The sequence below is a fragment of the Dioscorea cayenensis genome, chromosome 5 (genome assembly GCF_009730915.1).
Source record: "Dioscorea cayenensis subsp. rotundata cultivar TDr96_F1 chromosome 5, TDr96_F1_v2_PseudoChromosome.rev07_lg8_w22 25.fasta, whole genome shotgun sequence".
Taxonomy (NCBI): domain Eukaryota; kingdom Viridiplantae; phylum Streptophyta; class Magnoliopsida; order Dioscoreales; family Dioscoreaceae; genus Dioscorea; species Dioscorea cayenensis.
In genome coordinates this window covers 24106591-24123664 of record NC_052475.1, presented here as the reverse complement: position 1 = coordinate 24123664, position 17074 = coordinate 24106591, and positions in this window count along the sequence as shown.

The following is a 17074-nucleotide window of genomic DNA, read 5'->3' as shown; positions in this document are numbered from 1 at the left end:
TATTGAGGCCATATGACTTGGGGCAATTCCTTTGCTTCCATTGCTCACGGTATCAATCCCGGGCTGTATTGAGGCGTATGACTTGGAATATTTTAAGCTCAAAATTCTCCGGGTGATCTGATGGCGCTATAGTGATTTCACGGGACCATTTGCCGATTACTCGAGCTACATTAATGCATTGTGTAAATACGCTCTGATCGTGACATAGTTTCTTCTCTTTTTCACCCCAAATTGTATCTTCATGTTCTCCATGGCTCCTCCATTACCCTACGAGAATATACACGGTTAAGCATAAAATGGGTATCAATTCTTACAAAATACATGCTAAGTGTATCAAATACATATACTAAAATACATACATTTAGACACTTATCAAAAGGATAAAAGAAATATACTTTGGATTGGCCCCTATCACCTAGAGATGGGCGAGGATCGAATGTGGGCTTGGTCGAGTTGACCTAAAGCCGGCCAAAGGCAGAAGCCCATTCTCTGATTACCAGAACTGCGGCCTGGTTGACTCGGCGAATCGGTGGGTTCTGGTCACATTCCATACCCGGACCCTGTCCGGACTAAAAGGAATTAATGAATTAGGGTTTTATAACTTGTATGAGGTTGCATCCTTCTCATATTTATATATAAGATAATGTTACAATTTTTGGCTTACAATCAAGCGTTGATACATATCCTATAATTACTCGTATGATTTGGTTTCTTACCAACTATACATGGATCCTTATTATCTTAACATGGATCCTAATTATCGTATCTGGACCACCTTGATAACCGGCCGGGTGAAACCATCGTTCTGGACCGACCGAGACGATTTTTAAAATTATAATATATAATTTTAAAAATAATAACTATATAAAAAATTTAAACTTACAAAAAAAAATTTGAGAACTATTCATGAAGAGTTTCACTTGGAGATATACTTTCTTTAAAAAAAACATTCATGAGCTTTAGCTCTTTTATCTTCATCTCCCCAACATAGAGGTCTGTAACATATTTGCAGTTAATGCCATCATATAGTTTCTTCCTCAATTAGAAGAAATTAGTAACTCACCAAGATCCTTTAAGGCAAACTCACTTTGCAAATTTACAAAAGGTCGAACACTTAATGAGGAAGAGCACATGACAATAAAGTCATCAACATAAATGAGAACATAGATGCGATAGTCACACTCACTGTTATAAATAAATAAGGAAGTGTCGACCGACGAGACGACATGAACCCAAGTTCACTCGTGAGCTTTTAGCTCGGCCTAGCATGGCTCAAGCCTGGTGTGCCCTGCTTTTGAAACATACTGAGCCTTATCAGCAGCTTACGCACAAAGATGTACAGCTGCCGTGAGTTTTTGTACCCGTGAGGCTAATGCATAAAAACTTCCCTCTTCCGTACACACCATGTCAAAAACATGTTCTAAATATCCACTGCCTAGAAGTCCCACGCGTGATACGACATGGGCGGAGGAGAACCAAGAGAATTATTGCGCTGCTTAACCACTAGGGTGAAGGTATCCGCACAATTAATACCATAATGTCGCGCGAAATCCTTTTTGCCACTAGGCGAGCTTTGTGTCTCGGCCGATGCTGCCATCCGCCTTGTGCTTAATCCTAAAATCCACTCTGCGCTTTATAATGTTTTCGACTTCGAGTGGGATGAACGAAGACTCCATGTACCACATTTCTATTGCAGTGCTTCATTCTCGGGTCCGTAGAATGTTTCCAATCGAATTTGTCATCGCCATATCAAGAGACTACGGTTCAGCGAGTGGCTCTATAACCATAAACAAATGAGCGATGCACATCTATAAAATGTACAAGAGCACTACGGATATTTGTCACTGAAGAACATGTTGTCATGTGAGTGCGCCATGTGGGCAGGCGGCGGCACAACATGAGGCGCAGGGAGATGCTTCGAGAGCGGCTTCGGCCTGCTAGACTGCCCCAACTCGGCAAGCGCCCACTGCTTTCATCCCAGCACGAGTCCCATGTGCGGTAGGAGCAGCGGGTTAAGCCCGGCCTAGTCATTTCTGTATTTAGCACACTCGGAGGCACCCAGCGCCTATAGTGTCATGCAAGTGCGCCTCTGACAGTGCCAGACAACCTCTGGGCGCACAAAAACACTAGGCTACACAACAGGGGAGCATTAGTAGGTTCATTGAGTCGCACTAGCCATGATCCAATACCACCGAGCAGGTTGGACTGCATTTCCTAACAAGATGCTGAGGACCATATGTCGCACGGAGAGCGGCGTAGGAAATGCTCTCTCATCGAAAGCATAACTGTCGCCCGGAGATGTATATTCGACCGTGATGTTGAGATCAAAGACACTTATAGCCCTTATGTGAGTACTATAGCCAAGAACGCACATCGGCGTAGAATGAGCGAGCATCTGCGAACATTATAGGCTCGAAGATGAGGCCAACATGCACACCCACCTTTAGGAGGAATAATGGGGTTTGATGTTGAACAATCTAGCCGGAGTGGAATTGTGTATAACTCTTTATTTGGTAGTCGATTGATGAGGTATCTGGCGGTAGATGCAAAAGGCTTCATCCCAAACTTGAGGAACACACGAAAGGGCAAGAAGGCTAAACCCGCTTTCCGAGCAATGCGCCGATCGACTTTGGTCTGTCCAGCGCGCTTTATTGAGGTGTGTGAGGACAAGAAATCGTGGCGAACAATGCCAACTTGATTATGAATGTATGTTTGAGATACTCACTGTCAATGGGTTTGCATGCAAAGAATCTTTCCTATCAAGTCGTTGTTTTTCAACAAAGAGTTTGAAAATGAACAAATGTGTGAAAACGTGGGCGCTTACTGTTTAAGAGGAAATACCCAAACAAATCCTTGCTAAAATCATTAAAGAAAACTCACACATAATATTTAAACCCCCAGCCAGGCGAGTGCAAGTGCAGGACACATACATCAGAGCGGAGCAAGTGCTATTAGAGACACTACGCAGTTCATCTGGCTAATGTAAAGGTAGCGATGACTTCTTAGCCTATTGACATGAATCACGAGACATCGACACTATTGGCCAAATATTGGAACTTATGGAAAGATTATTTGAGACTAGACTGCGGTGAACTATAGAAAGCAGCGGATGGCCAAGGCGGCTATGCCATCTTTTCTTGAGTGGGAGTGGCAACAGTGAGGCATGCTTGGAAGATGTAGATGGTGAAGACTCAATAGGAGGGGATAGAGGCCACCACTCGTATTCCCCCGAAGAAAGCATTCGCTTTTGTTGCAATCCTTAGCCAGAAAAATAGTGGGGATGATATTCCAAGCAGACATTGTTGCTCAGCGTGTGATGCAATGTTGCACGGAAAGCAAGATTTTTCTTTGGCATTAGGAACATGAAAAGAATATGTTTCAAGGATAAAGCTTGATCGGAGTGATGACATCAAGGAATAACCAATATGACCAATAAACATACCACGATCACTTACGGTGGTGCACCGATCCCGACCATGATATTTGACCAGCGATCGTACACCTGTCGAGCTCGCGCGGTGATGTGGTCGATTAGGGCCTGTGGTCGGTGTCGAGGATGGTGTTGATGTGATGTAGCCACCACGATCATGGCCTACACTGGCGGTAGGAGTGATTGGAAATAATGGCGACACTCGATGCACGCGTATCCCATCTTACCACACCCCGACATAGTAGGCCATGAGCTACCACCACCCTTCTTGCGTGCGGCCCTCGCCCGTCCTTGCGTGTTACGCGTGCTCTTCTATAGCTGGGTCCTGGCGCCCGCCTGTCGCGAGCGCCCACCTTGGCCACCACCAAATATGGCCTCCCTTGAAAACTACCACCATGGCCGCGCCGCCTGATACTGGAAGCTCATGAAGCGATATTGACAATGCAAACCAATTTGGAGGGCTTGATTCTATTGTTCCAAGTGAGGTCTCATATGAGAGAAAAATAGGGCGTAGAACTGGATCATGACCCGAGTCGAGTCGCTCGCGACGAGAAGGAAAGCGATTGGGTTGTATGTCGGCTGAGACTTCCACACCATGATGTGCCGATCGGATCATCATCGGCTACATTGGATGGCCGGTAGACACCATCCGAATCCGCAAAGCAATTTCATCGCAGGTTAAAGTACTCTGTCAGCGGCAAATCATTCTTGCAGTATGGTGAGAGTTGCATCCGATTTGCATGATCCCGGCCTTGGATTATGATGTGAACATGCGTTTGGTGAGCCACACTTCAACTACGGATGTCAAGCCAATAACTTATGACGGCACGCGGTTCTAGCGACCGCGAGTGCGGCGAGTACCTAGCGATCCTTGAGAAGCGGGATATTGTACTCGGGTTGGGGATGACCTTCTTAACTATCATGCTATCAATCATCTGGATTACATTTGATGGTTTGTTGCTGGCGCGACCTCCGTCACCAGAAAGAAAGTTGATAGCCTCGAGAAGGATAGGCATCTATTGCGCCTTCATAGCGTAATTCTCCCTTATGAGTTTCACATTGGCGCAGTTGGTGAGACCAGAGATAACGCTGCGCGAACCGAGAAAAGCACTAAAATTCATTGGATGTTTTGTTGAGAGAACTACTCTGATACAATAAAAAGGAATTAATTAATTAGGGTTTTGTAACTTGCACTCATACGGGTTGCATCCTTTGTCATATTTATATATAAGATAGTGTTACAATTTTATTGCTTACCATCAACGTTGATACATCCTATAATTATGTGATATGATTTGGTTTCTTACCAACTATACCATGGATGTGATATGATTTTTATTTCTTACCAACTATATATGGATCCTAGTCTCTTAACATGGATCCTAATGTATCATCATTACAGACCTGCCTTGATAACCCGCGGGCGGTCCGCAGAACCCGTCGTTTATGGGCCCGCCCGACCTTTTAAATTATAATATATAATTTTAAAAATAATAGAGATAGGTAAAACTTACATTTAAAGAGAACTATTCATGAAGGTTTCACTTGGGATTTACTTTCTTTACATTCATGATTTAGCTCTTTTATCTTCATACCCCCTTGTGTTGGAGTATCCTTTTTCGCCTTGCGCAACTTCTTGATGAGAGCCATCAATTTTCGCTTCAGACCTCGTTGAAACTTTCTATGAGCGCGAGCATGGAAGAAGCAGCGATCTCTGTTAGACTTCGATGGGCATATCAAAAGGGTTGATCAAGATTAACACCACTGCAAAGCCGAACTTCCTAAACATCCTCCTCTTGGGTTGCCCGGCGACACATCTCCTTAAAGACATTAACCATGGTACGCAAGCTAGTGGAAGTGCTCATCCTCGTCAAAGTATCAGTTTATTATTAGTGGGAGAAAAGGGAGAGATGGGCGGATGGTAAAGCCAAGAAAAATAAAAATCTCAATCTGGACTTTTTGTTTTTATATATATACATAGATTGTAATTATATATATATACACATATATTATAAAAATATATCATTTTTATACATTTAAATTTGAACCTAATGTGTTTTTGGATAAGATGGTTAGGCTGCTCAATAATTAGTGCATTGCATAAATAAAAACAAATAGATAAGATTGTAACATTTACATAATTTAAAAATACTATAAAGTTCGGCTTGCACATAATGTGATGATTAATCGAAAATGAACTTGCCTAGGTATCCTGCTTGGTTGTAAGAGGAATCAAAAGCAATGTAGTTTTTCTTACCTTAGACTAAAGTAATCACCTAATTACCTATTCATCACGCTTGAGTTCTAACTCTTGCTCGATGTTGGGGTTGTTGTTGTGCTTATCGTATGCTCCGGTGAAGAAAAAGTCCCTTTCGCTTGCACTTCCCATCTCCGTTTCTTATTGTCGAATTTGTGCACGCTTCTTATTTTATGATCATTATTTTATTAATTGTAATTCATAATTATGGTTTAGCATTTTTATTATTATTATATAATTTTATTATATAATAAAATTAATTTTAATATCATGATTTTGTCTACAATCATCTTTATTAAAAAGCGGACCTAACTTATCATGTTGTTAGTGATCACTAGTTTCAGGGATTTCTTAACTTTTATGTTATCCAATTTAAACACGCTTGTAATTATTGATGGAATTTTTGAATTTTAATATTTTTAAAGAACAATTTATTATTATCTTACATTCATTGCTTATCTATATATTTGCATATATAAATATTCCTATCCATCATCAAAATCACCATAGCTTTTAAGTGGATGGGCTTCTATACCTCTTAAACCCAAGTCTTGATAAATCGCCGGGTTCACCGAGCCAAACAGTGGTGCCGGAGGTTGGCCAGTGAGCCGGGTTATAATTAAAAAGCATTGATCCAGTACTAGGGATTGCTAGCAAATGTGGAGCCAGTGTCACACTACAGTCGGTCCACTTTCGGGTCGTCAACAGGGTTTTGGGTGGTGGGTTCAGTGAGAGTGCAGGCAAATCACGACTGTGCCCCTCTCATTATCGCGCTGGTTCTTATTTTTCTTAAATTTGATTATTTCTCTATAATCAAATATTTTTAATTCAAGTTATAAAAGTACTTCCAATTAAAATAGTAATTTCAATATAATTAAAATAATAAATTGATGATATCTATATATATTTTATGCGGTCGAAATTGTAGCAAACTATAACATCAATTGGGATAACTTAGCCAGCGATTTCTTGCTGAAGTGAAAACCGTATCTATATAAAATGATGACCTAGTTTATGGGCTTTTGTACTTAAAATTGACTTAAAATAAAATTAAGTGAAAATTGCCAAAAACCACTTTTAAGTTTGTAAAATTGCCACACACACCCCATTAGTTTCTGCAATACCCAAAAATCTCCTCCTTTTAAACTCTATGTTTTTCAAACCACCAAACTCAGCTCTGACGCGAATGTGAGCGGGTGAGGTTTCGAAATTTTGGGCCGAAAATGCCCTTCAGTGAGTCGTGGTCATTTCTGCGACCATCTCGGGCGCGATCAGAGGAAGTGGGCGGTTTCTCCGTAGGGTAACCACGCAGAGGGCTAATTTATCGAGCAGTTTAATTGCTCTCAACTCACGCCTCGCCTTTTCCATTTCGATCTGTCTCCGGTCGTCTCTGCGCGAAAGCCTCCGTAATCGGCATTTCATCAGCCTTTTCCCTTTCCACCAGTATCTCAAGGAGAAGTCCCTCCACGCGACTAGTTGGCATTTCATCGGGCTTGAAAATCTAAGGTATTGAGTATGGTTTTATGTTAATTGTTCTCGTTACAAATGAAAGATTTTTGATTTGTTTGTGTCTTTTTTGTTGGAAGATATTGAAGTGAGGGTTTTGTTATTCTTGTTGATTTTTCGTCTGAGGTTTTTGTTTGCATTTTCATTATCGCTATAGAGATTAGTTTTTAAGTTATTTATGATTTATGTAATATTTATAATGTACATTTTTAGTTTAATTTGATATGGTTTATGTTTTACAAATGGGGTTGGCGTTTAAGAAATGAGATGTTCTGTTTAACATTTTTGTCATTTAAAGTATTCTGCGTCTGCTTTGCAAAATGGGTCTGTTTTTTTATATCTATGTTTAATTAATGGTTTATGGTTTGAAATATATTTAGGGTAACTTTTGTAGTCTTGGTGTTGAATGTGTTGTTGTGCGAGGCTTGTATGGCGGTCAACCTAGTTAATGGCCGATGCTATTTGACACGGTAGTGGAGACTTTAGGTGAATTGAAAAATAACATGACCCCTCGACAGGTGTGACCGGACAGTTTTGCGGCGTTAGCTGATACAGAAAACTACCTAGGAAGGCCTTCTTGATTCTCTTTTGCAAAGGTACGATGGTCGCTGATAAATTCGAGATGGACTTTCTTGAGTTTGAGACCTCAAGATGTGGCCCTGGTGCTTGGTGCGCGTTGGGATGGCGGCGATGGTCTCAGAAGAAAGCGGTCGGCGTTCGACGGTATCTATATCAAAGACCTACGAGACACAGAGACTCATCCGAAACGCTCTGTTGCAACTTGTTTGACAGAGGGAGAAGAAGATAATTTTGTCAAACTCGATGGTGTTCCTCATGGGGACGATCCTCTTCAAATACATCATGCTCGGTTCGAGCTGGATCGTTGATTACGTCGATGATCTACCGGCCGTAGGGCGATACGCGTGGGCACTGGCGGCTTTTGCCGTGGCTTATGGAGGATATTCCACAGCGGCCGCCCAGTGCAAGATAGATGCGCCGGAAGAGAAGACCGCAGGGGTACATTAGGTTTGCTCGGTCGCCTTAGCGTCTGTTCGTTGGCGGAGCGGGGAAGAAAGTCGTTTGGCGAATCCCAGGATGTTGTGCTACGGTGAAAGTACTTCGGAAGCGGCGACGGTAGAAGCGACTTATCATCGCTTCGATGGAAAAGGGTAATAAATCATGGACAATGTTTAACATAAGTCTTTAACGTTTAAACATTTTATTTAGCGTTTAACTTTAGTATTTACCGTTTAACTCTTATTCATCTTGGTTTAAATATTTTGTTCTTAGTTTAATTATATTCTATAACGTTTAAATATATATATTCTGTTTGATATAGTTTTATAGTTTAAAATGGTGATTTCCATGAATTGTTTGGTTTATTGTTAGTTTCTGGTGTTTAGGTGGTCTTTGAAGAAAATATTTGTTGGGGCCAACCCACGGATGGATTCCGTACTAGGAACCACTTGCTCGGGCGGGATGAGAAGCTGACCTCTTGTCGTGCTTGTGGTGGGCCGTTCTCCTACTTCGGCCCTCAGCGCACACGTTCCTCGGCAGGGGCCTCCCTACCCGGCCCGGTTGACAACGATCCCTGCGAACAGCGACGTCCCGCAGTGTGGCGTCGACCATGGCGCCCTCCGCCAAGTGGCGGCCCCAGCGGTGACATTGGGCGAAGATGTCCGCGCGAACTCTTATCGCATGCCGGATATTGTGACCGGTTTCCTCGGCTTGTCCGCTCGTAGTCGAGGCGCTGGAAGGGCGTTCTGCGACCGTTGCGCCATCCCTCGCGAGCTAGGCACCACAGGACGAGCAGGCGTCGGAATTTGACGGCGAGCGTCGTCGGAGAAGGTCGTTCAAAGGCGGCCACATTCGAAGAGACTTGCGAAAGAGGAGGACAATCTCGCCTCTGTCTCCAGCGCGGTGACGATGAAACAATAGCAACACCATCGTGGTGATCTTTGTTGTTGAAGGACATAAACGTAGATGATGAATTCTTGGATTCTGCATTTGTTGAGGAAGGCCGTTGACTCTCTTCTCGATGAAATCCTCGACACGTGGAGCAAGAGTGCTATGAGTGCGGCGTCAGATGGACACTGATCGATGAAGATCGGAGAACAAGTTAGTGTGTCTCGATTGACTCTTTTACGTGTCGTAGCCCACGGTTTGAGAAGATGGTCCGAGAATCCGTTGCTTGGTGGCGTGGGCGTCGTGCGCGATGCTCGCGACGGCGCCCGATTCCACCACGCGAAACCGTGTAAAGGATCATTACGCGGTTGATCTTTACGTCGCCGTGCGTCCCGCATCAAAAGCGGAACACAATCCACGACAAGAACAACCATGTAATGTGGATAGTATGCGATTGATGCTATCGCGTGCGTCCCGCATCGGAGGAAGATCTTTGGCTGAAGACCGGCCGAGCGGCGAGAGATGATCGAAAGCGCGATGACATTGGACTGAGGCGGTTTCGAGCTTTTATTCGAAGAAGAAGAGTAATGGGTTGGCTCGAGTGGGTCTTAACTCGTCTGAGCGAGGGGTTGATGAGGATCTTCCTCAACTGCTCTATGGATGGGTAAGTGTAAAGTTTTTATGATATTGTTTAAAGGTTTTTATTATAGTGTTTAACGATTACCTAATAGTGTTTTGTTTCTTTATGTTTATCATTTAATTTGTCTACTTAACGACATTTAATTATATATAATATCATGTAACAATTGATAATATCATTTAAATATTTATAATATGGATCTGTATATGCATTATCGTTTATACCTCGGCAACTATGTCAATGGAAAACGTATGCGTCGGCGATGATGTGACCGCGGCCCAGCAATGGTCGCGGCTAATGTTTCATGTACTGATAGTCGGCGAAATGCGGTGATATCCTTACGCCAAGCCGCGCCTCCATCCTGAGACCGCTTCTCGTTGTTTATGTCAGCGCGCGCACATGACTGACAATTATGGCTATGATGCGGGGATGGCGTCATGGCTGCGTGAGTTCAAGTGTCGTCCTCCAGGTAATCTCATGAATGGCCACTCTATATAGGCCGATCACAGACGATGATAAACAGAAATACTGCGTATTCTTCATGTCGGAGTCACGATAAGAGCCGCGACGTGGTAAGTTCTTAGTATGGCCGTAGTGGCCTACGATTTGGTATTTAAGTATCGTCTGATCTCATCTGCGTATCTGCGGCGTGCACCGTGATGACGATGGGCGAGCATGCCGAGCTCGGTCGGTCGGCGACGACTACGCCACTCGTGCATTGCCGCGCGCGTAAAGCTGGGAAAGGCGTCGATTGCTGCGAGGTACGTCATGGTTTAGCTCGGTGCTACGTGAGATTCTGACTGCTGCACGAACTGATTCTTACCTGGGATCGGTATGTTACCGCATGCTGGGAGGCGCGACGTCCATCTGTGAAGTTGAAGTCACAATGGCGTGAAATGTTTGTTTCGAGAACATGTCACGGCCATATCTCGGATGATCCCTATTTCGAATGTAAATCTGGACAAATTCAATGTCGTGTCGTGTTCGAGAGCATGACTTGTATGTTAATGTAAATTTTGTTTTGTTTTGAAATTGTAAAAGCGAGTTAAATTCGATTTCGGTTTTCATTTCATTGTTTAGTACGTTCTAATTAGTACATTTCACTTTCATTGTTTAAATATACTATATATCGTTTAAACATCAGTTTTAAATATTTCAAAATACGGTGCCGTTAAAAATAACTACTGTCTCTGTTTAACTAGATGCATTCATTGTTTAAAATAAATATGGGAAGTTGCCCATCAATAACATATATCTCGATGTAAAGTTTGTTTGTTTTCGATTGTAAGGCAGGGTTAAATTTCATTCGAGTTTCATTTCATTGTTTAATTTACGTTGTAGTTATGTGCATTTTCCGTTTCGTTGTTTTAAATATACCATATATCGTTTAAACATCGGTTGAAATATTTCAAATTAGAGTGTATCCGTTTAAAATAACAATGTCTACTGTTTAAATCATATTCAGATTCGTTGTAAAGTAAGAGTTTTAAATGTGGACGACTCCATCATTACACAATGTTTCCTGTCATCGTCGACTTATTAACATGCCTAGTACGGCGACAGTTTCATTGCAGATCGTCGTTGTGGCCGATCCATGGCGGCAGCTGCAATGTAACTCCACGGACATCAAAGCGCTTGCGACTCGATCCTCTTTCGTCTGGGCGCCGCTGCCTTCTGTCCGTCAGGCGATGCATAAGCGAAGCTCGCGATTTCCGTCGAAGGCCTGTCAGTCGTCGGGTATGGGATATAGCTTCCTTGTCGCCCTAGGTTTGTAATTGTCGAGCGGTGAAGTACCCGCGTAATAAATCGATGTACGTTGGTGTCATGCTGCATTGGATTCTTTGCGCATAGCGTGTTTGCTGAGGATACCGTAAACTTAGCACTGTCGACGCCTGAACAGAGTTCTGATGGCGAGATCCACGAGTTGCTGCTTGCGTGCGATCGCTCGTAGCGATCATCGACACAGCGACCAACCGCGAAGATTTGGACTGTCCTCAACAATGATCGCTACTTGGAATGTATGTGCGGGCGTAAGTGGGTCTCCGCTTTGTTCCACTTGCTCCGCCCGGTTACATGACATCGTGCATCAACTTGAACACGGCAAATAAGGTTAAACAAAAGGCGAGTGATGGTTAAATAATTACGTAAACATGTTTAAACATTATTGTAAATTATTTAAACAAAAGGATTAATATTTAAAGTCAGACAAGTGTAATTAAACAAAGATTGAGAATGTTTAAAGGGTAACACTAAATGTTAAGTGTAAACCAACATTCGCAGACCTTATGGAGTCGACCATTTTCGTCACCGGTAAATGACGAGTTTCCTTGATCCAAGCATTGAGCGACTCCGACGTTTGAATACATCTCACCCCAGCGATCACCTCCCGAACAGATAATTCGACCAATGTGCGCATATCCGATTTATTAATCGACCAGTGATGAGCTTCGAGTGATGATGGCTGCGAGTTCATTCACTGGTCATCGTCGAAATCTTTAGCCGTGGATGCCCACGTAATGCGGAGCATGCTAGACCAAGACCTCCCTCAATGCCTTCCCAAGTCCGACATCGGCTTTCGTAAAATGGGCCTCCCAAATGTCGGAGCGAAAGACGCATGTGGCGGAAGGGAAGACTCAGCAATTGCGCTCACGAGCGCCCTTTGGACCGTCCGACACGAAGGTACTATCTCATGATAACTCTCCACCCTCGTGAGTAAGAGCATCGCCTAACCTAGATACTGAACCAAGTCCAATCGGCATCGGTCTCGCTGTCGACTAGTACCCGAAGGCGACGTGAAAACCATCGTTTACCATCTCTTCCCTCGCGACCCACGTGAGCGCACTCCCGATATTTTCTGGCCGGCGTGGGTACCATCGAGAAACGCTAGACACGCACAGTCATCTTAAATCCCACAATACACGCTACCGAAGAAAAGAACTGACGCTTTAAAACGATCACCGCCTCTCCACGATCGCAACACGCCGGATTTGTCTCGACCCACCTTATCCACAGTACCAAAGCAAACAAATATGTCGGAGACGTAACGCTGAGCCGAGGACCACCCCTGCACGCTTCTTTTCCCAACCAAGCCTCGCCTTAGTATGTATGTGGGCACCACTGTTCACGAACATGTCCTTCCGAATGTCGATGGCCTCGTACAGGGATCGGTCCCTTGAGCTTCGAATCACTCGTGGCGCTAACCCATTTTTGGGCAGCTTTCGGATGCTGACGCTCGAACCTACGCCACCACCGCAAAGTGCGTGACGCCGGTTGGTCGTCTTGATTCGAAAAGTATTTTTGTTATACTCTTTGACGATGCGATGAAAGCCAGAGCAACCATCAAAGTGACGCATTCCACGGTCACCCGATGTTTTTCGTTCTTTATGAAATTGAAGTCAAAATTCCTTTTGATTGCATGATTTCGAAGTACATCCCTGAAATGTTCGACACCGTCAAAACGTTGTCCAATATCCAACGACAACACTTCAGAATGATCTGACGAGGAAGGAAGACATCCCACACCGCCCGGTCACCATGGGATGAATGGGGAGCACTCGCAGATCAATCTCGCCAACACTTCGATCAAATGAAAAGATCAATATGTTAAGCGGAGATATAATGTTTAAGCGATAATGACAATAGTTAAACGTTAAATTAAATACTTAAGCAATTAACTAATAACGTAAAGGACTAGTAAAAATATGTTAACCAGATGGCGGACATATTTAAACAATAATGACCCCTGAACAACTGGAATAATTAAAAGAAAAAGGAACTTACTGACGAGTAAACCTCGCTTTTCATTAGGATCGACAATGGCACATTTTACTGCCCTCGAGCGACAAGATCAACTCTGACAGACATTTGAAGATGGAGTGGAGCGTGACACATCCACGGAAGTCAACATCATTTTCGATTAGGGCAAAACCGCTTTTATATCCATCCGGTGTGATGAACGTAACCACGACAAGAGAAACTTGAGACCCCATCGCTCACATATCTCAGTCTAACACCAACTCCCAAGAAGTGCGAGCAGTGAACATTAGCACTCTTCCTTCCCCGTTGAATCTAGCAATACCACAAAAACTCTCCATAATATATCGATCGAAAACCAAATCAGTACAAACCAAATGAAATGAAGAACAAAAAGAAGATGAAGAAGAAGAAGTAGAAGATGTAAAAGAACAAAGCAGAGTCGAGAGAAATGCAAACAAAAAGTAGCAGGTTGTACTGCATAGAGGTTAGACTAGAGCGTGATGTGATTGGGCGGTATTTTTCCCTCCATCCCAATGGCAAAAAGGGAAATATATGTCATTGTCACGAGGAAGACATATTATCATCGTTCGAATGAAAGTTCTCGACTCAACATGAGTCTACTGTGTAAAGCGTCAAGCTTTTTATGTTTAAGCGATACATATAGTGTTTTAAAAAAGCAGTTAATTGTTTAACTAAAGTCTATATCATTTAAATAATATGTTATTGTTTAAATTGAATGCTTTCACTGACATCGCGTTGAAGATGGGTACCTCCTGGGTCACTGTTTAAATATCTTTACGTATTTTCTTAAACACAGTTGTCATTGTTTAAAGAGTAACTTGAGTATTGTTTAACTTTTTCTATTGTTTACACGTTGTCATTGTTTAAAGAGTAACTTTTTCTTAAACACCGTTGTCATTGTTTAAACATATTTACGTATTTTCTATTGTTTACTGATGGCGTTCTTTTGTTTCCCCACATGTTTGTTTTTACTAGGTCTATGTTTAAATTTTTCGGAAGTTCACAGTCAAATAAGCTCTGACTTTTACGACACTCACGCGACTCGACTCTGACGTATAGCGAAACAGAGTGTCATGACATTCTGAATCGCTCACGGTTTGCATAACGTCGCGATCAACTTGAACCTCGCATAACGTACTAACATTAAAAAGGTTAAACAACACACATTCATGAAAATGACTATTAATCAATGTGTGCATGGTCGGGACTTTAAGCGAAGATCCCGATAGTTAAACAGTAGAGCGTAATAGTTGTACAGCGTAATGTTCTTAAATGGTAACGAAAAAGTCTCAAGTGATAAATATCAACCCGTCTTAAAGGATGCTTTCTCGATCTCCCTCCTCTAGAGAATCCTCCGCATCACGAAATACGTGAAAAATTTCTTTTTCTTACCCAAGTCGAAAATGCTCGCTTAATTGCTTGCTCGTCATCCACATCATGAAGAATCCTCCGCGATTCGAGGCGATTATGAGCGATTTTCGACTCAAGCTGAAAAAGATAGTTTAACGTTGCGTGATTACAGCTATGATTCTCAAGATAAGGGAAGAAGGTTCACGAAACATCCTTTCGGGATAGAGTGGTTGTCCATGGGAAGAGGAGGACGAGGGAGGAGGAGGAGGATGATGACGAGGACGACGAGGAGTGGTTGTCCGTGGGAGGGTTCTTTTCCCGGTTATTTATGGTGTGAATTCACAGCGAGTCGACTCTTCGTATCCAGAAAAAGTTAAGCGCGATGCGCAGACATTGATCGATGAGAACGAGCGCGTGTTCGGGAAAATTATGTTACTCGTGCAGTAAATTTTAATGCGCTCATTAATTCTTATCGACGGGATACATAATCTCTCAGCACTGCCACGCGTCTGCCCAGCAGAATTCGAGATCGAACGAAAAAGATCACCGTTTTACGCAGAGACTTTGAGAATTTACACGTTAATATGAATAGTTATACATGTAAAGATAACGTTAAAGCGGAGATGGGAAGTATTACACGGATATGATAATTATTAAACATATTAGTAAAAATATTTAAACGTTAAACCACAGAGAGCTCTTCAAAAGGTTGAACATGATGTGATTTTGCAGCTTTCCTTTCCCACTCATTTTCGAGGGGCCAAAAATGGGATTTCACAACATGGACCCATTTGAAGTGAACGTAGAGGGTAAAAAGGAAGTTAAACACTAACTAGCATCAGGGTGTCTGCAAAAGTAGGAGGAGTTTTGGGGAAGTTTTGAAAATTACTGAGGGTGAGCAGTAATTTTCCCTTTATTAAATGTCCAAATTTACATGAGTAGGATAGGTTAGCCAAGTTAAAGATTTAGAGATTAATTTTTTTTTGTCACAGATGAATTACTAGTTTAAATTGTTAGAAAAATAAATAAAATAAATGTGTATATTTATATATGAGTGATAAAATGAGATAAAAATAAATATATCACAATGATGTTATCTTTAAACAAAATCAAGATGTTGATGATTTATGGGTGAAAAAGGAAATAATAATGACGTTATAAGTTAATTTTTTGTCCTGTGAGCACTGAAAATATTTTTTCTAATGGTTGAACAACATAGTAATCTCGTTATTAGGTAGTGTATAGATTAATTTTTAAGTTTTTTTTTAAATAAATAAACCACATATATTAGAGAAAAAACACCAAAATAACAAAATTAGTCCACAAGCCATGGAAACTGACAAACAATAAAACAAACAGAAAACAAAAGAAGAAAAACCGGAAACCGAAAACCAAGATATGCAACCATGGGAAACTAGAGACAAAAGATAACGAGCAACAAATGGGATTTGCGCCCACCTCATCTACTCACTCTTTGCCAGAAAATGATTGTTCCCTAAAGAACTCCAAATTGCACTTAGATGTGGCCGTTGGAGTTTCAAATCGCGCTTTCTCACCCACATTATCAACATCCTAGATCTCAAAGGAATCTATTGCGGCAATGGCTTGTAACGCATTTGTTATTTGAGTTGTGACAAATAAGAAAAAAATAAGAGTCAGATTTTGTAGAACTTTATGATGAAAATTTTCATTATTTTATTTTGTACGAATTTATGATAAATTTTTTCATGATTTTACTTAAATCAAACGCTTAAAATGTTCCCATATTAATTGCCCCTATCACTTATTTAATGACACAATTAAAAAAATAACCATTAAATTTTAGTATTAATAGTGAAAATGATTTTTTTTAATGACATGAGAATATTTGGATTTGTAGTCTAAACCCATACTTGAAACTTGTTATTACTATTTATATTTAGCAAAATTTAAACTTGAGATATTTAAGTATCCCTCATCACACATTTTGCAGTATAATCAAAAACATTTTTGTTGGAATGGATTTTCATAGATGAAGTAATAGTGAAAAAACAAATAAAAAATTTGCATAGATTAACAGATGGAGTCCAGCAAGGCGGCATCAAAATCAAGGACCACAAGCCATTTGCTTTGCCTAAATATTTGTTTTTTTTTTTTAAAAAAAAATTCGAATAAGGATTGTGTTATCTTGGAAGAATCGCATTTGAAGAGTTCAATCCTATCTTTCAGT